Raw genomic sequence first — 26,721 nt, 5'->3', positions numbered from 1 at the left:
TAAAGCTTATGATTAACTCAGTAACTACTCTCAGATTTCGTGCTGTTTGTTCTCAAACTATACATTCAACACACCAACTTGTTAATGTGTCAACACCATATATTTTGAAATCTTTAACACAGTTCAGGTCCCAGGAACAAATAGATATCCGTATCAACCCCACTTTATGTTTTTTTTTAAATAACTAATTCACACTTGACTTCACTGGACGGAAAACTAAAAACCCTCTATTTGTCAGCCCGATGATATTAGATAACTATATGTAATTAATTTCTTGTCCATTGCTTCTGTTAATTCTGTGGATTTTTTTATTGGAAAAAAGAGGTAAATGACCTTTTCAAGTTTGCTAGAAAATAGTATGTGGAATTTTTTTGTATTTATTTTTTATACTTAGTAGTTTCTACAAGAACTAGTATTCACAATTTTTAATCTGTCAGAAAAAATAAGGTGTTTCCAAGGTGGTGTTTCTGAACCATGAAATTTCCTATTTTAGTTCTGTTTTGTTTTTATTAACTTTTCTCGATATTTCTATGATATACATAGTTTACTGCACGATTTAAATTCATCAACTTGTTTTCACATTTCTGTGTAAGTTTAGCGTAGTATAACCGATGTTAGGTACATTTCATTTAACCATAAAATCCATAAATCCTGAGCGTTTATTTTATTTATGTTATAATCTATGTTGACCTAGCGTGACATATACGTTACGTGAATTACGAGAATTTCTTATTTAAAACAGGACTGATTTCACATTAAGCAAATGTTTTTTTTGTTTTTTTCAAAAATCAAGTAGTAGCTAACAGAAGAAAATATTTATTTAGTTGAAAAAATAACTATTTTTTTAACAGGTTTTTTTGCGTCCCGGCATGTTAAAATTCAGGAGTTACTGGTTTTCAATAGTTGTTAGACGCACATCGACATTTCACTAATTCATAATAAATGCTAATTTTTTAAAATCAAAATATGAGAATTTTCTTGAAAATAAAGTGCAAAAATGTCAAGAGAATAGACATTAAACATTTTCTTTATTCAGAAAAAATTTTGCTGATCAGAATAGAAATTTTATGTCTGAAATTCTGATTCTTAAAAAAAAAAGAAAAAAAAATCGAAGTCTGTAGATTTGTATTCTTATGTTTGATTTTTTTTGCCCTATTGGTTTCTTTTTGAAGTGCTGAAACTATTTACTTGAATTGTACTATTAAGTAGGATAGATTACTGATCAAAGTAAGATTTTTGTTCACATTTTAAAACTTTAAGAACAAAAATATACTTATTAATTTTCTAAGCCGTATGCATGGATGCGTGCATAGTCCTCGGAATGTGTATGAATGCATGCCTGAAAATCCGCCATCGCAGCTTTTTAATTTCAACAAATTAAAAAAAAAGTTTTGGGGTGTGCATTATATATTATATATTATAAAGAGTGGAAGCATGTTTGCAATCTAAAATGACTAGATTTTTTTTATGTAAAAAGGAACAAATTAAATAAAACAAGTTTGTAAAAGTATTTTGTGAAATTAGTTTATTTAATTGTTAAACTGGTTCTCGAGTTTATTACAATGCAAATCAAAGACGTGATCTTACAACATCATTGCTCTGGATAGTTATGTTTTTTACCGTTATCAAAATTATTTTAATATTAATGCTTTTTTGTATAGAAAACTTTTTATCGACATTTAACTGTTTAGTTAGCATATAATAGTATAAATAACTAGATTCAACTGCAAAGTGTCTAAAGGCACACGCTGTATGGTTATTTAACATTAATTTTGCGTATAACTTTAATAGTTATGGTTGATTTTAAAGGCAAGAAAAATGCATAACATTAAAATTTATTTATATTGTATCTACGAGAATATTTTTGCTTCTGACTGGTCTCAGCCAATTGCAGGTGGTTTTTCTGTTTAGACTTAACTCTCTAAGTAAGACAGAGGATCATCTCAGTAATTTTAAACTGCATTTTTGAACTATGAATTCGTTTAAAAAATCAGTACATGATTAGTCGTCTCAGAGCAGAAAAAAACGGGAAAACGTTTGTGTAAAGGAAAAACAAATCTGGAGATGATTCTAAGAAATTGCGGTACAGATTAAAAACCAATCTTTGGTTTTCAATGTTCTTTTTTAATTAAAAAATTTTGTGAAGAAACAAACGTACAGTCGAACTCGCTTATAACGAGCTCGGATTTAACGAGAACTCGGATTTACCGAGGGAAACGAGAATATTTGGTTGGATCAATGTTAAGTCTATGGAACAGAAGTCGCTTTTAACGAGAAAGACCCGGTTTTAGCGAGCAATATTTTTCTGTCTTGCAATCTTTTTTCTCATCTTTCTAGTCTTATCTTTTTTTCAAAATTATAAGAAATGCGCGCGAAATCAAAAAAACCGCGAACTGAAACTTAATTGCCCTTATCGCTCTAATCTAAAGCATGGGAAAAGTCACGTGAGAGTAGGCGGAGGCGTATCGATTTCGTGCCTTATCGGTCATGACGTCATGACCGATAAAAGCATTTAATTAAATTTAGTAAGTAAGAATTAATTTATTAAGCAAGAAAAGTATTTGATTAAATTAATTAATGTAAATAAAGTAAGTAAGTATTAATTAAATTTTAAGTAAACTCAATCATTTGACCCTCTTCTGGTTGCACGCCTGCCGTAAGGACCCGTTTATTACGAGCACTCGGATTTAACGAGTACAATGTTACGGTTCCTTTATGCTCGTTATAAACGAGTTCAACTGTAATTTATTTTGATAAGTTTCTAGAAAAATTGGTAAATTAGGCAAATTTAAGCCTCCAAGGAAATTTTTTCTTTTTTGTTTTTAAAGAGTAAGAAATAAGATAATGACTATGTTCCGTGCAACCTAATTTGATTAAATTAACAATTACTAAAAATGAGCAGTTTTAGGAAGCAATTTAAACTAGTATCTTACATGCGTAGTTATGTTTCAAAACGACGTTACTTAATTACTGTCTAAAACTTTATAATTTCAGTAGCTATTCCTGTTCATCACACACTAAGGTTTTTGCAGGTCGAGAATTTCGTAATATAAAAAGAAAATTAATTTATAAAAAAAACGTGTAAAAAATCTTTTTTGAAATTGAATGTTTTCTTTTTTAAATACTAACTTAGATTCCTAATCTCTTGAAATATAGAATTGAGATGTTTCAAGTATTTCATAAAGCTTACTGAACAATGAAACAAGAGTATTTTAAGTTTTATGAATAATTGTAGTAAAAAGTTACAATAAAAATAAAAACAAGATAAATTTAAAATATCATTTGCCCTAGAATTTTTAATTAACAAATGTGGCTTTTAAAAAGAAATAATTGGCACAGTATTTGTTTAAATAATTATTTTTAAATCTCAGAACATTTTATCCCAGCTATATCCGTTTGTACGTTTAACAATTACAAATATTAAATATTTGAGATTTAGAGAAAGAAAACTTTCCTATGTCATGGGCGTCAACTCTTAATTTCATTTTTATTTGGCATGGAAAACAAGAATTACGCACGAACGCACAATATAGATATAACATTTATTTGTAGAAACGTATTCACTTAAAAATGCTGTTTAAAAATCTCCATAACAAAAATTTATTGTAAAATAATTTTTGATTTACTGAAGAAGCAAAAACATTTTCTGCCGCAAGAAAATTTCTTTAGCTTCGAAATCACAGACAGCAATAGGATTTTCGAAATCAACCGCATCTAATCTGTTCTCAGTCTCATATAAAATCTTGTATGATCAGTCTTTTGTCAGACAACATTTTCTATTTTATGATGATATTTGAGTAGTGTGTTTTAAACTTAATTAGCATATTAGTAGTTATGAGAACGCGTCATAAGCAATTTAAAATGGCAAAGCTTTTGTAAATTTACGTTTATGTTCATGTTAAAAATCCTTTGAACCAAAGAAATCTTTCTAAAATTAGAGCATCTAAGATAATTGCTCTTTTTCGGTTGCGCACAATACCAATAATGCTAAATGGTTGCCTTAATATTAAAACTATCGTTAACAAAAATCTCCTTTCCTACCACTGAATGTTCTATAATTAATAAGATTTCGAGTTCTAATTTAACAAATATATATTGTTGTAAACTCTTTGAGTATTTTTATGCATCGTCTTAAGATATCTTTATAATTATGTATATTTCTTCTAAATTATTTTTTTGTTTTAAATAAATATTTTTTTAAGAAATAGATTGGATTTTAACTGTTCCGTTTCTTTTTAAAATTGCGATCTTATCACTTCTTAACATATTTTTAAATGAAAACTAATTGTTACTTTGTAGTTGAGTAGCTTGTAAGTTTTGGATATCCATAATGTTTCGTTGGCTTCCCGTGTGTGGACGTATGTATCGATCGAGGCTTATAAAACTTTATTATTTTTACGTCTTTGAAGAATTTGTAAGTTTTTTAAACCTGCTTTTTACATTAAAGGAAAATTTCTTTTAAAAATCTTTATTTTCGTTACTTTATATGAATCTTCGCCCCGAGTAATTATTTTTAAATAAAAAATAATTAGAATTTTTTTTTGTAAGAGTTAGATTGGGTTTCAACTGTATCCTCATAACGTCCTCTTAATACAATGACACTGTTGATAAGATGGTGAAATTTATTTATTTTAATTTTGAAATGTTTAAAGGTGAATAAAATTTACTTAAAAGTGTTAAATTATTTCAAAAATAAATTGTCAATTTTTAAGCCTTTTTTTTTTTTACTTGGAACTTTTTCATTAATGACACTTTTTGAATTAACGAGAAATGTTTAGTACTTTATTAAAAAGTTTTATGAAATTATACATTTTAATAAATCAGTACATGACTAGTTGTCCCAAAGCTTGGCAGAAATTGGAGAAAAAAAGGCTGTCTAAAATTTGATTTCGCTGCTACATCTCCAGACGAAATCAAGAAATCACGTTAACCCTTCGATTTATTAGATTTTTCATAAAATCATTTCACGAGAAACTTATAATTTCTTTTAAAAAACGTAAATCATCTGAATCTTCTGAGAAAAAAAAAACGAAAAAATTCTAAAACTACGAACTACCAGAAAAGTAATAACGATTCCACGTTCTCTGCAATCTCATTTGTTGATGTTATCTATAATTATAAATGCTCTGAAGAAGCAAATTAAGTTTGTATCTAAAATTGTTGATGACAAAATCACATTTCTTAATTTGATGCATAAAATTTAACAAGCTTCGTAGCCATCCGTGTGCATCACACACAAATTAACGTTTTCTTGTTTTATAAATGCTTGAAATTCATCTTAGTATTTATGATATGTAAGAAAGTCCAATTAATGAATTTTAGATATTTTATTTATTTGAAAAAGTGTTTAACTTACCAAAGAAAAAGAGTCATGGTGGTTTCAATCTTCAATATTGTTTGGTATAAGGGATTTAATACTTGTTTCAGAAAATTAAATGTTTTTAGTTTTAAAAATTTTGATGCTTTGAGGTATATAACAGACATCATAATATCTATAAAATATTGTAGAGAAAAAAACTTTTAAGGCTTTATAAATCGAATGCAAAATTTATTTAATAACTAGACATTAAAAACTGAGAAAAATGTATTTTGCGGGATATGAATTTTGTAATGTAAAGAATGAAATGATAGATTTTATAAAAATATTTTTTTTACATTTCAATGTGTAGTTTCTATAAAATATTGGATTACATTCCTTATATCACGTGATGTTTAAAATTTAGCTGCTTTAAATAGTTTTATTTTGTTTGAGACTATGAAAAAAATTTCTCAACATCATAGACGTCATTCAATATCAACGAATGCTATCAGGTTGCACGTGCATGCTTAATGTCGATTGTCGAATTAAAACAATGAGAATTTTAGGATATTTGTTTGGAAAAAAATGCGAAGAAAGCGCCATAGTAAAAAGTTCTTTTGACGTTTCACTGTGTAAGGTTTAACAAAATGTGGAAGCATTTTCTGCCACAAGGAGAGTTTCCAATTGACAGCAGCAGGTTGTTTAAAAACGACTTATGCTGTTCTGTTCTCAGTTACATAAATATTCATCTATGATTATTAAAGTCTTTATCGGGAATCATTTTATTATAAGATTATACATGATTAGTAAGAGTTTTTCTTCGATTTGTGTTTTAAACTTAGAAGCATATTAAGAACAAGTTGTAGAACGGTAATAAGCAATATAAAATGGCAAATCCTTTCTAAATTTGAGTTTCGTTTCGTAGTCTAAAAATATTTTGACCTCTAAAACATCTCAGATAATATTACCCCTTTTTTCACACAATACTTATAATCGTAAATGGTTGCCTCAATATTTAAACGATCTCTAGCGAAAATTCTTTTTTTTTCACCAAAAAATGTTCCATGATAAGATGACAAACTGTCATTCATGTGTTGAGCAAGTTTTCTGATTACTCGTGATAAGGACTGGTATATTTAACGATATTCTTTTTATGCATGAATTTATCGCTCTTTTTTTATTTTAAAAAAGATACTATCTTAACATATTTAAAAAAGAAAACGAAATATCAATTTGTAGTGGGTTGTGTGTTGAATATTTATAAATTTTTTTATTGGCTTCTCGTTTGTGAAGGAGTGTATCGATCGAGGTATAGAAAAATTTTAAAATGTGATTATTTTTATAAGACTTTTAGAGGTTTGTAAACCTGCTTTTCACATTAAAAGGTAAACTCTTTTAAGAATTTCGTTGCTTTGTATGAATCTTCGCCCTGAGTAATTCTTTTTAGACAAAAAATAATTAAAAAATTATTTTTTGTAAGGTTTAGATTTGGCTTCAACATTGTCTTCATAACGTCCTGTTAATATAGTAATGATACTCTTTGATTATAGTAATACCTTCAAAGCATGTCAGCTTCTATGTGTCAAAATTAAACTTAATGAAAACTTTTATTATCGCTTATTATCTGATGCAAAGATTATTTAAAAGTGTTACCTTAATAGTTTTTTTTTTATTTTTTTGTTTTTTAATAGTTTTAAACATATTGCATTTTTTTAAAAAATCAGGTTGATGTGTTTATAGATAGGTAAAAAAATAAACTAAACTATTATAAACTATTGATAATAACCTTTTGGTAGCTTTAAACCTTTAAACCTTCCGTCCAAATAAAAAGTAATGAATATCTTGTTTTTTTTTTTAATACTCTTTTTTATTATTTTAAACATTTTCAAGTTCAGAATGTTTTGTACTTAAATTACTTGAAAAATTCTCTGGAAAAAATATTTTATTAAAGCAATATTTTCATTTCTATGATTAGACCCTAGCGAATCAATGTTATTAAGCAATACCTGAACTTAAAATATTTTTTGAAGTTTTAAAAACACGATACTTTGTGTTTCGAAATAACGAAATAAAAAATTTATTTCATTATACTCGTTATTAATAATTGTCTGATTTCCAAAGATGTTTTCTCTAATATTTTTTATGTGTATATTTAAATATGGTTACTCTAGTGGAAAGTGTATATGTCATTGTATATTGTGTATAAGTAAGTGTTGTCCTATTTATTATTTAAAAAAGTAGATGCAGGAACAGTTTTTGAAAAATGAAACTTTTGTTAGAATTTCATTATTATCCCCCCCCCCCACACACACAGCTGACTGAGAATTTCAAATTAATGGATTGGGTCAATAAGCTGGATTTGTTACAAAAGAAAAACTGTATTTACTATTTTTTTAAACCTCTTCAAACTACGATGTAATTATGACGACAAATAGACCAAAATTAAACTCTGAGTTGTAATTGAAATTTCAGAATTCCAAGAATAGTGTGAACTCACTGAACGACATAAGCTCGAAATTGATTAGCTTTTTGAACAGTAAGTTCAAAGATATGCAGAATCAACTAGAAATACTGAATCTCTGAGAACAGAAGAAGTGTTAAAATAAAACACATCATGAAAATACAAATTTTCGCCAAAACAAACATCTATTAGGTAACATAATTAAACAATTTTTAGAGGAAAGATTTGGGAGCTTGTGACTGGACTGGAAAACAACTTGATGTGACAGTTGCAAAGTATATAAAAATATTGCACAAAAGGGAAGAAATATGACATGCTTCTTCAGTGACTGAACCATTTCTTCATTTTGTTCCATGCATCTTATGAAATGCCACGCAATTCTGCATATATCTCTCCATACCAGCAAGGATGCGGATAATTTTTATCAATTCTTAAAAAAAAAAGAAAAAAAAAGGAATTGATTTTTCCTTTGACAAATGAAGAGGACTAAAACAAATTGATGTGACAGTTGCAAAGTATATAAAAATATTGCACAAATGGGAAGCAATATGACATGCTTCTTCAGTGACTGAACTATTTCTTCATTTTGTTCCATGCATCGTATGAAATGCCACGCAATTCGGCATATATCTCCCCATACCAGCAAGGATGCGAACAATTCTTATCAATTCTTAAAAAAAAAGAAAAAAAAAGAATTGATTTTTCCTTTGACAAATGAAGAGGACTAAAACAAATTGATGTGACAGTTGCAAAGTATATAAAAATATTGCACAAATGGGAAGCAATATGACATGCTTCTTCAGTGACTGAACCATTTCTTCATTTTGTTCCATACATCTTATGGAATGCCACGCAATTCTGCATATATCTCTCCATACCAGCAAGGATGCGGATAATTTTTATCAATTCTTAAAAAAAAAAGAAAAAAAAAGAATTGATTTTTCCTTTGACAAATGAAGAGGACTAAAACAAATTGATGTGACAGTTGCAAAGTATATAAAAATATTGCACAAATGGGAAGCAATATGACATGCTTCTTCAGTGACTGAACCATTTCTTCATTTTGTTCCATACATCTTATGGAATGCCACGCAATTCTGCATATATCTCTCCATACCAGCAAGGATGCGGATAATTTTTATCAATTCTTAAAAAAAAAAGAAAAAAAAAGAATTGATTTTTCCTTTGACAAATGAAGAGGACTAAAACAAATTGATGTGACAGTTGCAAAGTATATAAAAATATTGCACAAATGGGAAGCAACATGACATGCTTCTTCAGTGACTGAACCATTTCTTCATTTTGTTCCATACATCTTATGGAATGCCACGCAATTCTGCATATATCTCTCCATACCAGCAAGGATGCGGATAATTTTTATCAATTCTTAAAAAAAAAAGAAAAAAAAAGAATTGATTTTTCCTTTGACAAATGAAGAGGACTAAAACAAATTGATGTGACAGTTGCAAAGTATATAAAAATATTGCACAAATGGGAAGCAATATGACATGCTTCTTCAGTGACTGAACCATTTCTTCATTTTGTTCCATACATCTTATGGAATGCCACGCAATTCTGCATATATCTCTCCATACCAGCAAGGATGCGGATAATTTTTATCAATTCTTAAAAAAAAAAGAAAAAAAAAGAATTGATTTTTCCTTTGACAAATGAAGAGGACTAAAACAAATTGATGTGACAGTTGCAAAGTATATAAAAATATTGCACAAATGGGAAGCAATATGACATGCTTCTTCAGTGACTGAACCATTTCTTCATTTTGTTCCATACATCTTATGGAATGCCACGCAATTCTGCATATATCTCTCCATACCAGCAAGGATGCGGATAATTTTTATCAATTCTTAAAAAAAAAAGAAAAAAAAAGAATTGATTTTTCCTTTGACAAATGAAGAGGACTAAAACAAATTGATGTGACAGTTGCAAAGTATATAAAAATATTGCACAAATGGGAAGCAATATGACATGCTTCTTCAGTGACTGAACCATTTCTTCATTTTGTTCCATACATCTTATGGAATGCCACGCAATTCTGCATATATCTCTCCATACCAGCAAGGATGCGGATAATTTTTATTAATTCTTAAAAAAAAAAGAAAAAAAAAGGAATTGATTTTTCCTTTGACAAATGAAGAGGACTAAAACAAATTGATGTGACAGTTGCAAAGTATATAAAAATATTGCACAAATGGGAAGCAATATGACATGCTTCTTCAGTGACTGAACTATTTCTTCATTTTGTTCCATGCATCGTATGAAATGCCACGCAATTCGGCATATATCTCCCCATACCAGCAAGGATGCGAACAATTCTTATCAATTCTTAAAAAAAAAGAAAAAAAAAGAATTGATTTTTCCTTTGACAAATGAAGAGGACTAAAACAAATTGATGTGACAGTTGCAAAGTATATAAAAATATTGCACAAATGGGAAGCAATATGACATGCTTCTTCAGTGACTGAACCATTTCTTCATTTTGTTCCATACATCTTATGGAATGCCACGCAATTCTGCATATATCTCTCCATACCAGCAAGGATGCGGATAATTTTTATCAATTCTTAAAAAAAAAAGAAAAAAAAAGAATTGATTTTTCCTTTGACAAATGAAGAGGACTAAAACAAATTGATGTGACAGTTGCAAAGTATATAAAAATATTGCACAAATGGGAAGCAATATGACATGCTTCTTCAGTGACTGAACCATTTCTTCATTTTGTTCCATACATCTTATGGAATGCCACGCAATTCTGCATATATCTCTCCATACCAGCAAGGATGCGGATAATTTTTATCAATTCTTAAAAAAAAAAGAAAAAAAAAGAATTGATTTTTCCTTTGACAAATGAAGAGGACTAAAACAAATTGATGTGACAGTTGCAAAGTATATAAAAATATTGCACAAATGGGAAGCAATATGACATGCTTCTTCAGTGACTGAACCATTTCTTCATTTTGTTCCATACATCTTATGGAATGCCACGCAATTCTGCATATATCTCTCCATACCAGCAAGGATGCGGATAATTTTTATCAATTCTTAAAAAAAAAAGAAAAAAAAAGAATTGATTTTTCCTTTGACAAATGAAGAGGACTAAAACAAATTGATGTGACAGTTGCAAAGTATATAAAAATATTGCACAAATGGGAAGCAATATGACATGCTTCTTCAGTGATTGAACCATTTCTTCATTTTGTTCCATACATCTTATGGAATGCCACGCAATTCTGCATATATCTCTCCATACCAGCAAGGATGCGGATAATTTTTATCAATTCTTAAAAAAAAAAGAAAAAAAAAGAATTGATTTTTCCTTTGACAAATGAAGAGGACTAAAACAAATTGATGTGACAGTTGCAAAGTATATAAAAATATTGCACAAATGGGAAGCAATATGACATGCTTCTTCAGTGACTGAACTATTTCTTCATTTTGTTCCATGCATCGTATGAAATGCCACGCAATTCGGCATATATCTCCCCATACCAGCAAGGATGCGAACAATTCTTATCAATTCTTAAAAAAAAAGAAAAAAAAAGAATTGATTTTTCCTTTGACAAATGAAGAGGACTAAAACAAATTGATGTGACAGTTGCAAAGTATATAAAAATATTGCACAAATGGGAAGCAATATGACATGCTTCTTCAGTGATTGAACCATTTCTTCATTTTGTTCCATACATCTTATGGAATGCCACGCAATTCTGCATATATCTCTCCATACCAGCAAGGATGCGGATAATTTTTATCAATTCTTAAAAAAAAAAGAAAAAAAAAGAATTGATTTTTCCTTTGACAAATGAAGAGGACTAAAACAAATTGATGTGACAGTTGCAAAGTATATAAAAATATTGCACAAATGGGAAGCAATATGACATGCTTCTTCAGTGATTGAACCATTTCTTCATTTTGTTCCATACATCTTATGGAATGCCACGCAATTCTGCATATATCTCTCCATACCAGCAAGGATGCGGATAATTTTTATCAATTCTTAAAAAAAAAAGAAAAAAAAAGAATTGATTTTTCCTTTGACAAATGAAGAGGACTAAAACAAATTGATGTGACAGTTGCAAAGTATATAAAAATATTGCACAAATGGGAAGCAATATGACATGCTTCTTCAGTGACTGAACTATTTCTTCATTTTGTTCCATGCATCGTATGAAATGCCACGCAATTCGGCATATATCTCTCCATACCAGCAAGGATGCGGACAATTCTTAAAAAAAAGAAGAAAAAAAAGAAAAAGAATTGATTTTTCCTTTGACAAATGAAGAAGACTAAAAGAAATTGATGCGACAGTTGCAAAGTATATAAAAATATTGCACAAATGGGAAACAATATGACATGCATCTTCAGTGACTGAACTATTTCTTCATTTTGTTACATGCATCTTATGAAATGCCACGCAATTCTGCATACCTCACTCCATATCGACAAGTAAGCGGACAGTTCTTATCAATTCTTTAAAAAGAAAAAAAAGAATTGATTTTTCCTCTGACAAACAATGAGGACTAAAACAAATTGATGTGACAGTTGCAAAGTATATAAAAATATTGCGCAAATGTGAAACAATGTGACATGCTTCTTCAGTGACTGAACTATTTCTTCATTTTGTTCCATGCATCTTATGAAATGCCACGCAATTCTGCATACCTCACTCCATATCGACAAGTAAGCGGACAGTTCTTATCAATTCTTAAAAAAAAGTACTAAGAATTGATTTTTCCTCTGAGAAACTATGAAGACTAAAACAACTTAAAGCGAACGTTACAAAGTGTGTAAAAAGAGTGTAGTAATGGGAAACAGGATCACAATCAAATATTTCATTCTTCCTGTGTTGAGTAATAAAGACTAAAACAGATACTTTATATGAGATGAGTGAAGGATTCGCAATAAAGTAAACTATTATGCATTAAGATCTCGTAACTGTTAGTGATCGTACTATTACATCATTCCTCTATGTTCCAGGCATACTGAAGATCAAAAACATCTTGATACAAAAAGTCAATACCGAGAATTTGTAACTTCATGTAAATGTTGTAAAGGAAAGAAATGAAGAGAATTATGTATTAGACGTGAAGATCTCGTGGCTACTTATGTAATTTGCAATGTGCCGTTTTATTCCGTAACTAAAAAATATAACACAGCATTACAGCATTCTACAAATGTGTGAGAAACTTGTCGAAAACTTGCTTGATTGTTTTATAAAAGCAGCTTTGACCCGACTCCCGTAGAACTTTTTTCTTCCCTCTATTTAAGCTGAATAACAGTGTTGAAAGTCGAATAACAGAAACAGGGAAATAAATAAAATGGGGGGGGGGTTAAAGAATGAAGAACTTACTAAATTTTTTTTAGTTTTTTTATTAGTTTCCTTTTCGTTTTAAAAGCTTGTAATTTTTTGCTTATTTTTCTTGAAGTGATTGTAATGAATATTTATGTGATTGTGATGAATACTTAGAAAAATTAGCAGTTTTTACGGAGGCTTGTTCTAAGAGTGTTTTATTTATAAATATTTTAATGAATGTATAGTTCAATATTTACTTAGTATAAACTCTGCAGTCAGTTTCATACGTAATTCATTTATTATAGTTAATTCTTGTGATTAAGAAAATCCAATCTTCCCTATCGTAAGAAAAAAAAAGATGGGGTATGAAGCTTATTCTAAATTATTATTAATTTTTTTTATTTCTTTAAATGTGAACTATTTTCTTTTAAATTATTTTGAGACTAAATGGATTTTCTTTCGTATTTTGATATTTTGTTAGCTATTTAAATCACTTGTAGTTCATATTTTAGTCATATGCAAATGTTTTGCATTTCATGCATCTTTTTTCATTATTTACATCATTTCCTATCTTATACATTGCTCCCATTATTTCAAACAAATAAAAATACATTCCAATCCATAAAAAAAGATGGATCGGACAATGACTTATTGCAAATTATTTTGATTTTTTTAAAAAAAGAATTCTTTAAATGTGTAGTGAAGGAAACGAACCGAATGGTTTTGCTTTGATTTAGAAAGTTTTATTACTAGAGCAAGCAATCACTTTCAAATTATTTTTGGCATTTTCATTACATTATTTATTAAACTCAATCAGTTTTGTTGGCTATCATTAAGAACGTTTCGTGTTTTTAAGTTTGCGAAAACGTACTTTAGTTGAAATACACTCAATTTCTTTAAAAATGATTTAATAACTAATTACTACAAATTCAATTCAGTATTATCTATGTATAAAATATATATTCATCTAATTTAAGCCTCCATGAAAAACTTGCAAATCCCTTTTGGTTTGAATGTTCTCTAGATTGCAATGTATTGTACTTATTTATTATGTAAACAACCTAACAGTTTGCTTTAAAAAGGAAAAAAAAATATAAGAGAAAAAATATAAAGGAAAAAAATATATAAAATAAAAAATATATAAAAAAATATAAAAAAGAAAAAAAATATAAAAAAGAAAAAATACATAAAAAAAATATATAAAAAAAAATATATATATAAAAAAGAAAAATATATAAAAGAAAAAATATAAAAAATAAAAAAATAAAAAAATATAAAAAAAATATGAAAAAATATGAAAAAATATATAAAAAGATATAAAAATATTAAAAAATTATAAAAAAAATATGAAAAAAAAAAGAAGAAAAAAAAGCAAACTGTGGTAATAGTTCTTTGTATAACACGTTTGCATTTATCTTTCAATTTAACTTTTTTTGTAGTATTCAACTAAAAAACACTAACAAGTTAGTATTATGCATGCAATTTTGTTTTTAATGTTCTGTATAATAAAAAATTGCATTCCTCATTTTATTTATCAATAAACATTGAAAATTTTTTCTTTAATAACAGTTATTTCATGCATTCCTTTAAGAGTTTAACATTAATTCATTAAGAGTTTCTTTTTTTTAAGGCTTTGATTATTTTATTTAATTATTGGCTATTTGTTAAATGTAATAATTTTTTAAAACTGGTTTATTTGAATCATTTTGTATCATTAACAAAAAAATTAAATCTTTGCATCAGTCTTTCGTGCCTTTTTTTTGTTTTAAATTGCGTGAGATGTTTTAATTTCGGAAATGCTGAAAACCCTCAGTAAAATGTTATATTTTTACGAATTAAGTTTTATATGAAGCAGATGATAAGAGCAGAGATTATAAGAACGAATTTAAGGGATTCGAATCAAACAAAATTACTTTTTCAATTCTTGAATATCTTTAAACTAATAGATTCGAATCAAATATTAAGGACCTCAAAAACAATTGAATCAAATGGATGATTCAATCAGATCATCGGTTATCTATTCAGATCATCGACGCAATATTTAACTATAATTGGCAGTATCATGTAATGATATTGAAAGGACGTTTTTACAATGTTGAACCTGTAATTTTTTTGTTTTAAATATTTACTATGAAATATAAAATTCTTTTAAAAACAGGGCGAAGCAATACCTCTTGTGTCAATTATCGTTCCAATTACTGGAAGCCTGTCAAAAAAATTATGTGCTGAACTATTAACTGGAGCTCTCAAATCCATTGATGTGTAAATTCGATTAAAATATTTACCAAACTTCAGTCTGTTGAACTGAACTTAATTTCAATAAAATTAACAAAAGTGTTTTTTTGTTTGGGGGGGGGGAGGGAGCGATACTCATGCTTAATGAATGTCCGTTAATGAATGCCAACCTTTATCATGAGATAATCTTACAAGAGTACCAGATGTTTTCTGAGTACAGAAATAATTACTTTTTCCACTTCAATTAAGCTTTCTTGACTTATTTCAACTAAAGCAACTGTTTACTAAAGATTTTTAAATTTTTGCTTCAATTTTAATGGGTGCAAAGTTTTTATAATATTTTGGAAAAGCATAAAATTATCTAAATTGCATTTTTAATTTTTCTGCCTGTAAAATTAAAATGTAAAAATTAACAAGCTGCTAAAAACGAAAACAATACTAAGTTTAAATGACACATTAGTTGTTTTTTTGTTTAAGTCCAATTTGCATATAGAAGTCTCAAAGGTTTTGAATCTTTTTTGGAAGAATTTTTTGTATTGTACTTGTAGTGTGCTTTAATCAAATTATAAGTCTACAACTTAATGCTTCATTAAAAGCCGCACCTTTAAGTCATCTAATGAATATTTAAAATTTCTGTCTTCGCAAAGAAATATGTTTTTCACCTTTGCAAAGCAATTTTGTGGAGGGAATGGCAGAAAATGTTTCGTCACTTTCTGTTTATCTGTTGCAACTGTTGTTAAAAGAAAAATCAACAATCCAATGAGGTGAGCCGGGTTCGAATCCCAGCGATGACATGGCTGGTAGATACGAATCCGCATCCGGCTTGGACCGACCACAGGGAATTACGGCAAATCTTGCGCCGCGATGGCTCAGGGGATAGAGCGCTCGCCTCCCAATGAGGTGAGCCGGGTTCGTATCCCAGCGATGACATGGCTGGTATATACGAATCCGCATCCGGCTTGGACCGACCACAGTGAATTACTGCAAATCTTGCGCCGCGATGGCTCAGGGGATAGAGCGTTCGCCTCCCAATGAGGTGAGCCGGGTTCGTATCCCAGCGATGACATGGCTGGTAGATACGAATCCGCATCCGGCTTGGACCGACCACAGGGAATTACTGGAAATCTTGCGCCGCGATGGCTCAGGGGCTAGAGCGTTCGCCTCCCAATGAGGTGAGCCGGGTTCGTATTCCAGCGATGACATGGCTGGTAGATACGAATCCGCATCCGGCTTGGACCGACCACAGGGAATTACGGCAAATCTTGCGCCGCGATGGCTCAGGGGATAGAGCGCTCGCCTCCCAATGAGGTGAGCCGGGTTCGTATCCCAGCGATGACATGGCTGGTAGATACGAATCCGCATCCGGCTTGGACCGACCACAGGGAATTACTGCAAATCTTGCGCCGCGATGGCTCAGGGGATAGAGCGTTCGCCTCCCAATGAGGTGAGCCGGGTTCGTATCCCAGCGATGACATGGCTGGTAGATACGAATCCGCATCCGGCTTGGACCGACCACAGGGAATTACGGCAAATCTTGCGCCGCGATGGCTCAGGGGATAGAGCGCTCGCCTCCCAATGAGGTGAGCCGGGTTCGTATCCCAGCGATGACATGGCTGGTATATACGAATCCGCATCCGGCTTGGACCGACCACAGTGAATTACTGCAAATCTTGCGCCGCGATGGCTCAGGGGATAGAGCGTTCGCCTCCCAATGAGGTGAGCCGGGTTCGTATCCCAGCGATGACATGGCTGGTAGATACGAATCCGCATCCGGCTTGGACCGACCACAGGGAATTACTGGAAATCTTGCGCCGCGATGGCTCAGGGGCTAGAGCGTTCGCCTCCCAATGAGGTGAGCCGGGTTCGTATTCCAGCGATGACATGGCTGGTAGATACGAATCCGCATCCGGCTTGGACCGACCACAGGGAATTACGGCAAATCTTGCGCCGCGATGGCTCAGGGGATAGAGCGCTCGCCTCCCAATGAGGTGAGCCGGGTTCGTATCCCAGCGATGACATGGCTGGTAGATACGAATCCGCATCCGGCTTGGACCGACCACAGGGAATTACTGCAAATCTTGCGCCGCGATGGCTCAGGGGATAGAGCGTTCGCCTCCCAATGAGGTGAGCCGGGTTCGTATCCCAGCGATGACATGGCTGGTAGATACGAATCCGCATCCGGCTTGGACCGACCACAGTGAATTACTGCAAATCTTGCGCCGCGATGGCTCAGGGGATAGAGCGTTCGCCTCCCAATGAGGTGAGCCGGGTTCGTATTCCAGCGATGACATGGCTGGTAGATACGAATCCGCATCCGGCTTGGACCGACCACAGGGAATTACTGTAAATTTTGCGCCACGATGGCTCAGGGGCTAGAGCGTTCGCCTCCCAATGAGGTGAGCCGGGTTCGTATTCCAGCGATGACATGGCTGGTAGATACGAATCCGCATCCGGCTTGGACCGACCACAGGGAATTACTGGAACTCTTGCGCCGCGATGGCTCAGGGGATAGAGCGTTCGCCTCCCCATGAGGTGAGCCGGGTTCGTATTCCAGCGATGACATGGCTGGTAGATACGAATCCGCATCCGGCTTGGACCGACCACAGGGAATTACTGTAACTCTTGCGCCGCGATGGCTCAGGGGATAGAGCGTTCGCCTCCCAATGAGGTGAGCCGGGTTCGTATTCCAGCGATGACATGGCTGGTAGATACGAATCCGCATCCGGCTTGGACCGACCACAGGGAATTACTGGAACTCTTGCGCCGCGATGGCTCAGGGGATAGAGCGTTCGCCTCCCCATGAGGTGAGCCGGGTTCGTATTCCAGCGATGACATGGCTGGTAGATACGAATCCGCATCCGGCTTGGACCGACCACAGGGAATTACTGTAACTCTTGCGCCGCGATGGCTCAGGGGATAAAGCGTTCGCCTCCCAATGAGGTGAGCCGGGTTCGTATTCCAGCGATGACATGGCTGGTAGATACGAATCCGCATCCGGCTTGGACCGACCACAGGGAATTACTGTAACTCTTGCGCCGCGATGGCTCAGGGGATAGAGCGTTCGCCTCCCAATGAGGTGAGCCGGGTTCGTATTCCAGCGATGACATGGCTGGTATATACGAATCCGCATCCGGCTTGGACCGACCACAGGGAATTACTGTAAATCTTGCGCCGCGATGGCTCAGGGGATAGAGCGTTCGCCTCCCAATGAGGTGAGCCGGGTTCGTATTCCAACGATGACATGGCTGGTAGATACGAATCCGCATCCGGCTTGGACCGACCACAGGGAATTACTGTAAATCTTGCGCCGCGATGGCTCAGGGGATAGAGCGTTCGCCTCCCAATGAGGTGAGCCGGGTTCGTAACCCAGCGATGACATGGCTGGTAGATACGAATCCGCATCCGGCTTGGACCGACCACAGGGAATTACTGGAACTCTTGCGCCGCGATGGCTCAGGGGATAGAGCGTTCGCCTCCCAATGAGGTGAGCCGGGTTCGTATTCCAGCGATGACATGGCTGGTATATACGAATCCGCATCCGGCTTGGACCGACCACAGGGAATTTCTGTAAATCTTGCGCCGCGATGGCTCAGGGGACAGAGAGCGTTCGCCTCCCAATGAGGTGAGCCGGGTTCGTATTCCAGCGATGACATGGCTGGTAGATACGAATCCGCATCCGGCTTGGACCGAAAACAGGGAATTACTGGAACTCTTGCGCCGCGATGGCTCAGGGGACAGAGAGCGTTCGCCTCCCCATGAGGTGAGCCGGGTTCGTATTCCAGCGATGACATGGCTGGTAGATACGAATCCACATCCGGCTTGGACCGACCACAGGGAATTACTGGAACTCTTGCGCCGCGATGGCTCAGGGGATAGAGCGTTCGCCTCCCAATGAGGTGAGCCGGGTTCGTATTCCAGCGATGACATGGCTGGTAGATACGAATCCGCATCCGGCTTGGACCGACCACAGGGAATTACTGGAACTCTTGCGCCGCGATGGCTCAGGGGATAGAGCGTTCGCCTCCCCATGAGGTGAGCCGGGTTCGTATTCCAGCGATGACATGGCTGGTAGATACGAATCCGCATCCGGCTTGGACCGACCACAGGGAATTACTGTAACTCTTGCGCCGCGATGGCTCAGGGGATAGAGCGTTCGCCTCCCAATGAGGTGAGCCGGGTTCGTATTCCAGCGATGACATGGCTGGTAGATACGAATCCGCATCCGGCTTGGACCGACCACAGGGAATTACTGTAACTCTTGCGCCGCGATGGCTCAGGGGATAGAGCGTTCGCCTCCCAATGAGGTGAGCCGGGTTCGTATTCCAGCGATGACATGGCTGGTAGATACGAATCCGCATCCGGCTTGGACCGACCACAGGGAATTACTGTAAATCTTGCGCCGCGATGGCTCAGGGGATAGAGCGTTCGCCTCCCAATGAGGTGAGCCGGGTTCGTATTCCAGCGATGACATGGCTGGTAGATACGAATCCGCATCCGGCTTGGACCGACCACAGGGAATTACTGTAAATCTTGCGCCGCGATGGCTCAGGGGATAGAGCGTTCGCCTCCCAATGAGGTGAGCCGGGTTTGTATTCCAGCGATGACATGGCTGGTATATACGAATCCGCATCCGGCTTGGACCGACCACAGGGAATTACTGTAAATCTTGCGCCGCGATGGCTCAGGGGACAGAGAGCGTTCGCCTCCCAATGAGGTGAGCCGGGTTCGTATTCCAGCGATGACATGGCTGGTATATACGAATCCGCATCCGGCTTGGACCGACCACAGGGAATTACTGTAAATCTTGCGCCGCGATGGCTCAGGGGACAGAGAGCGTTCGCCTCCCAATGATGTGAGCCGGGTTCGTATTCCAGCGATGACATGGACCGACCGCAGGGAATTACTGCAAATCTTGCGCCGCGATGGCTCAGGGGACAGAGAGCGTTCGCCTCCCAATGAGGTGAGCCGGGTTCGTATTCCAGCGATGACATGGCTGGTATATACGAATCCGCATCCGGCTTGGACCGACCACAGGGAATTACTGTAAATCTTGCGCCGCGATGGCTCAGGGGACAGAGAGCGTTCGCCTCCCAATGAGGTGAGCCGGGTTCGTATTCCAGCGATGACATGGCTGGTATATACGAATCCGCATCCGGCTTGGACCGACCACAGGGAATTACTGTAAATCTTGCGCCGCGATGGCTCAGGGGACAGAGAGCGTTCACCTCCCAATGAGGTGAGCCGGGTTCGTATTCCAGCGATGACATGGCTGGTATATACGAATCCGCATCCGGCTTGGACAGACCACAGGGAATTACTGTAAATCTTGCGCCGCGATGGCTCAGGGGACAGAGAGCGTTCGCCTCCCAATGAGGTGAGCCGGGTTCGTATTCCAGCGATGACATGGCTGGTATATACGAATCCGCATCCGGCTTGGACCGACCACAGGGAATTACTGTAAATCTTGCGCCGCGATGGCTCAAGGGACAGAGAGCGTTCGCCTCCCAATGAGGTGAGCCGGGTTCGTATTCCAGCGATGACATGGACCGACCGCAGGGAATTACTGCAAATCTTGCGCCGCGATGGCTCAGGGGATAGAGCGTTCGCCTTCCAATGCGGTGAGCCGGGTTCGTATCCCAGCTATGGCATGGCTGGTAGATACGAATCCGCATCCGGCTTGGACCGACCACAGGGAATTACTGTAAATCTTGCGCCGCGATGGCTCAGGGGACAGAGAGCGTTCGCCTCCCAATGAGGTGAGCCGGGTTCGTATTCCAGCGATGACATGGACCGACCGCAGGGAATTACTGCAAATCTTGCGCCGCGATGGCTCAGGGGACAGAGAGCGTTCGCCTCCCAATGAGGTGAGCCGGGTTCGTATTCCAGCGATGACATGGCTGGTATATACGAATCCGCATCCGGCTTGGACCGACCACAGGGAATTACTGTAAATCTTGCGCCGCGATGGCTCAGGGGACAGAGAGCGTTCGCCTCCCAATGAGGTGAGCCGGGTTCGTATTCCAGCGATGACATGGCTGGTATATACGAATCCGCATCCGGCTTGGACCGACCACAGGGAATTACTGTAAATCTTGCGCCGCGATGGCTCAGGGGACAGAGAGCGTTCACCTCCCAATGAGGTGAGCCGGGTTCGTATTCCAGCGATGACATGGCTGGTATATACGAATCCGCATCCGGCTTGGACAGACCACAGGGAATTACTGTAAATCTTGCGCCGCGATGGCTCAGGGGACAGAGAGCATTCGCCTCCCAATGAGGTGAGCCGGGTTCGTATTCCAGCGATGACATGGCTGGTATATACGAATCCGCATCCGGCTTGGACCGACCACAGGGAATTACTGTAAATCTTGCGCCGCGATGGCTCAAGGGACAGAGAGCGTTCGCCTCCCAATGAGGTGAGCCGGGTTCGTATTCCAGCGATGACATGGACCGACCGCAGGGAATTACTGCAAATCTTGCGCCGCGATGGCTCAGGGGATAGAGCGTTCGCCTTCCAATGCGGTGAGCCGGGTTCGTATCCCAGCTATGGCATGGCTGGTCAATACGAATCCGGCTTGCACCAACCACAGTGAGTTGCTAATAATGTAAATCTAATCAAAATATTACTATGGAACCAGGATTTGCATTTAGATTCTATTAACGGATTGTGATATTTTACAGTATTTTCTTTTATCGCTGCCAAATTTATTAATTAAAAAGATGAATTTCAAGCATATTTAAGTGAGATTTTAGTTATTAAAAATTAAATTTGCAAAGTTGTTTATAATTTCAATTTGTGATGAAAAAGAAATATAAGTTTCGAAATATTTAAATATGATTTTAAACTTCAATCGTATATCTAAATTATTTTCAAATTCCTTCAGTTATGTCTATTGGTAAATATACAAAAATGAGTGAAAAGTTCTTATGACCAAAAAAAAATATTTTTGGCTCAGTTTTCTTTATTAAATTATCATTTCCACTTTTGATGCATACCTTTTTTATGATTTTAAGGACAAAGAATTATTGAATATAAAAAAATCCACGCAATGCTTATAAAATGTACTACAAAAATGCAATTTGCACAAAAGCCGTTGAAGCGTTTATTATAATCTCTAAAGCTTTTCAGTCAGAAAACAATGAATTTTTCAAGCAAATTATTTTTCTGATTGTCAATTAGAAAACTAGTCATGTACTGTTATATTCGTCATATTTACTGTTATTTTTAGAAATTTATTAATAAATGATTGTAAGTAAATATTTATCTTTAGTAATTAATGTTAATATATAGTTTGATTTTTTTTTTACATTTTTTAAATTCTTGTTTTCAAAACACGTTAAATACTTTACCGGGAAAGATAGTTTTGCTTTTTTTAAAAAAAAAATTCAAACTTTAAAACACAATTTATTTTAGATTTTTGATTCCAAAACAAATTTATGTTAATTGTCAAGTTTAAAAGAACGTCTTTATGCTTTAAATATATAAGAAAAATTTATTCTGGTTACATTCGTTATTTTCTAATTACTAAAAATGATTTCTCCGAAATATTATTTTAGAAAGCTTTTTTTTGTAACTGTGTAAGTATGGATAGATTTTTTGATTTTTGGAAAGGAAATAATGCATGAAAATTTATAATTGCATTTTAAATATTATAATTAAAAATTGTCTTACTGATTGTTTTTGCTTTTCTTTAAACTTTTTTTGAAATACAAAATTGAGCTTTATGATCACCCCTTTGCAACTATATCATGTTTTAAAATCATTAGCAGTTGAGTTTGGTCATAAAGTTATGTATATTAAATTTTTAAGAAAAATCTGACTTCATAAAGAAGACCTACTATCCATATGAGAAGGAATTTTCTGAAATCCTACAATGAGTGATAATCGAAAATTTGAAATTTTATTAATACTGTGACTGTGATTTGGGAAGTGAGAAAAAAATTGATTAACTTCTTTAAAAAAATGTGATCTCAAGTAACAGAGGATAGGAAAGTATGAAATAAAAAATCTTAAAAGGAAGGAATAACAAAAATTCTAAATGCCGGAAACAGTAACAATTTGAAAGAAATTTAGTTAAACAAGTTTCAGCGAAAATATTTGTGAGCTTCAAAGATCATTTGTAATTTTGAAGTGAAAGAGGTCATGAATAAATCTGACAATCGAACAAAGTTAAAGTACTGGGGAATAATGTATAGAGTATTAATTAGCTATCGTCTGATGTCGTCTGTGCTATTTGAATTGGTGGTTAAGCGATCGAATCGTCAAAGATAAGTTCAATATGTATGTTTGTATAAAAAGTAGTTCACTCAAATGATCCAAGTTTTGAACACTTCAAAAAACAAATTAATAAATAACTCTAAAATACCAGGGAAATTCACCACAATTTGGCCTGTTATTGTTTATATAAATATTATCTAATTCCAAAAGATTCCGATGATGCCAACCACAAATTACCTGAAAACTGACGAAGAGTGAACTATTGAACTGATCTGTTTAAAAGACTGGTTTCTGAGAACTTTTATAGACAATTTTGCTGTAACAAGAAATTTTTTTTTATTTCTGGTGTTTTTGCTAAAAAAATACAAAAATGATCGTATAATTTACTATGAGATAATAAATTCAAGTCGTTAGTGATAAATGCATAAGTAAACGATTTTGATTTTGTACTGTGTCACCCTTTAGTGTGCTACGAATAAAAGACATGCCGACGGCGTTTTGATTTGTTCCGTTTTGTTAGCTTTTGAACTTTAAACTAAAGATGTCCTGTCCTAAAGAATGATACAAATAAGAGTCAGCTAAGAAAAAAAAATTGATTTTAATAATTGGAAAGATAGAAATTCTCAAAATAGGTAAATGAAGAATCCGCATAATCATTAATACTGCCTGAGAGCAAACAAAGAAATGGAAAACATGTTCTTAGAGGGAAAATAATAATATCAAGGATTCATTCCTCCTTTGATCAATTATAAAAGACTGAAACAGATACATCACAGTTAAAGTTGTGAAGCATACGAAATAAAGTGAACTGATAGCCGTGAATATTTCATGACGGTTTAGTGAACTATTAAATCATTCATATTTTGATGTATGCCTCTTAGCAAAGTGCTACGTAGCTCTACTCATATGATACCATATAAACAAGAATAAGGACAGTTAATTACTCTGAAGAAAATCAACACCTAGAATTCTATCTTTATTTGTTCATTAATAAAGACTGATACCTCCTTTGAAAAATGGCAATAAAAAAATGGAACTGTGCCTGTCGGATGCCTGTTCCTTGATTGAATTTTGAATCATTCATATCTGATCTTCGCGAATTGTGAAGTACCGACTAGTTTTACAGTTATATTGCTAATAACTATATAGACTATTATTTAAAGTTTCTATAAAAAAAATTTCTCATTTTTGCTGAAAATCATTCCTATTTTATGAAATCCTTTTACCCTTACATTTGTGGTGAAAATGAGTCTCCCTGACAACGTTCAGGAAACAGAAGATTAAAACTTTATTTCTCAGACAATCATTAGAACTTTAACTGAGTCTAACCATTCAAATATTATCTCACTTCAGAAGGATTACCACAAAGACTTTTTGAGCAATGGTAGTGTGACACATCTTCGTGTAACATCTCCCAGTGTGACATAGTGGGAAAAATTGTCCCATTGACATTTGTACTACTCCTGCACAGAAATTCTGTTCTAGACTTATTTGCATGAGGTTGCAACAATCAATAATATTATTTGAGTTCAATCAAGTGGTGGTACTGACATTTTCTCTGCAAGAGGGACATTTTGGTGAAACAACAGTCATGCGTTTTCTGGTTTGCTCTACTGCCTGATAAAAATAGCTTTGACCCGACTCCCTCACAAACTTGTCAAATAACAGTGTAGAACTATTTATTCAAAAAAGTGTTAATTTCAATAATATTTATGCCAATAAACAGAGACAAATAAATAAATGGGGTGATCAAAAAAATAAGTGAATAATTTTTCATGAACAAATATAAATGTCTTAGTTCAGCTGTAGCTTTATTTTTGTTCAAAATGCATGTATTTTTTTCCCTATTTTCCTGGAAGTGTTGGCTATGTAAATATAATCAATATCTTGTAAAATTTGCTTTTTTTATGGAGGTATATCGTTAATGGCTCTTACAGGTCATTGCTGATTATTTACAAAAACATTTTTTGAAATTTTTTAATTTTGATATTTATTTTGTTTTACTTAGTTGTTGGAAACTAAAAACATAATCAAATTTTCATTACACAATCATTTTTAATAAACAGAAGTAAACATAATCATTTTTATTTCTTAAAATGTTATTATTTGAAGAATAAATATTTTCGAACACAATGAATTTATCTATAGTTAATTCCTGTCATTCAGAAAATCTATTTCCCCTCATCGTAAAAAAAAAAAAAAAAAAAAGATGGGGTATAAATTTTTTTTAAATTCCAAATTATTTTTATTGCATTATTTTTATGAGCCATTTTTGCTTTTGTTTCTTATTAAGAGCTATTTTTCAGTGTGTTTAAGAATTTTCTTCAGTTAAAACATACTCATTGTTTCGAAGATTTTCGTTTATAGTATTGGGTACAGTTTTATATATTTAATATATCTATTCAACCTCCATGAAACAATCGCAAATTCCTTTCTATTTTAATGTTTACCTAATTGTAATTTATTGTACCTAAGAATAATGTAAACAGTCTCACAGTTTGATTAAAAAAGAAAAAAGAAAGAAGGAAAAAATATATAAAAAAGGAAAAAAAACAAAAAAATATTAAAAAAAATGTGAAAGAAAAAAACATAAAAAGAAAAAAAATTATTAAAAAAAAATATATATATATATATATATATATATATAAAAAAAATATATATATAAAAAAAAATTGCAAAAAATATGAAAAATGAAGAAAATAATTAAAAAAAAAAAAGAAAAGAAAAGAAAAAAAAAACTCAAACTGTGGTGATATATTATGTATTTTTTACATATCTTTCAATTTGTATGCCAAGTAATTTTTGCACTATTTTACTGAAAAAGTGCATTTTTCATTTTTAGTGTTCTGTGTATCAAAAAATTGTTTTTATTATTTTAATTATTTATAAACATTGACTATTTTCCCACTATTACAGTAAGTATATTACTTCCAGAATTTAACATTCAGTTACATTGAAAGTTTTTAAAACCTTTTTAATTTTTTTTTACCTAATAATAGGATAATTGTGAAATACATTAATTGCTTTGAACCAAAAAAAAGTTTAATATATTACATTAGAAATTCTTTGCATTAGTGTTTCATATTTTTTTCCAATACTTACTATAAAATGAGTGAGATACATTATTTTAATTTCAAAAATTGTGAAAACCTTCAATACGAACTTAAATTTTTACGCATTAAACTTTAAATGAAGAA

Source organism: Parasteatoda tepidariorum, chromosome 8 (assembly GCF_982258835.1).
Source record: "Parasteatoda tepidariorum strain Cologne lab strain chromosome 8, Ptep-v5.0, whole genome shotgun sequence".
NCBI classification, from domain to species: domain Eukaryota; kingdom Metazoa; phylum Arthropoda; class Arachnida; order Araneae; family Theridiidae; genus Parasteatoda; species Parasteatoda tepidariorum.
The sequence above is the reverse complement of the archived record's forward strand: the minus strand, read 5'-3'. Positions refer to the sequence as shown.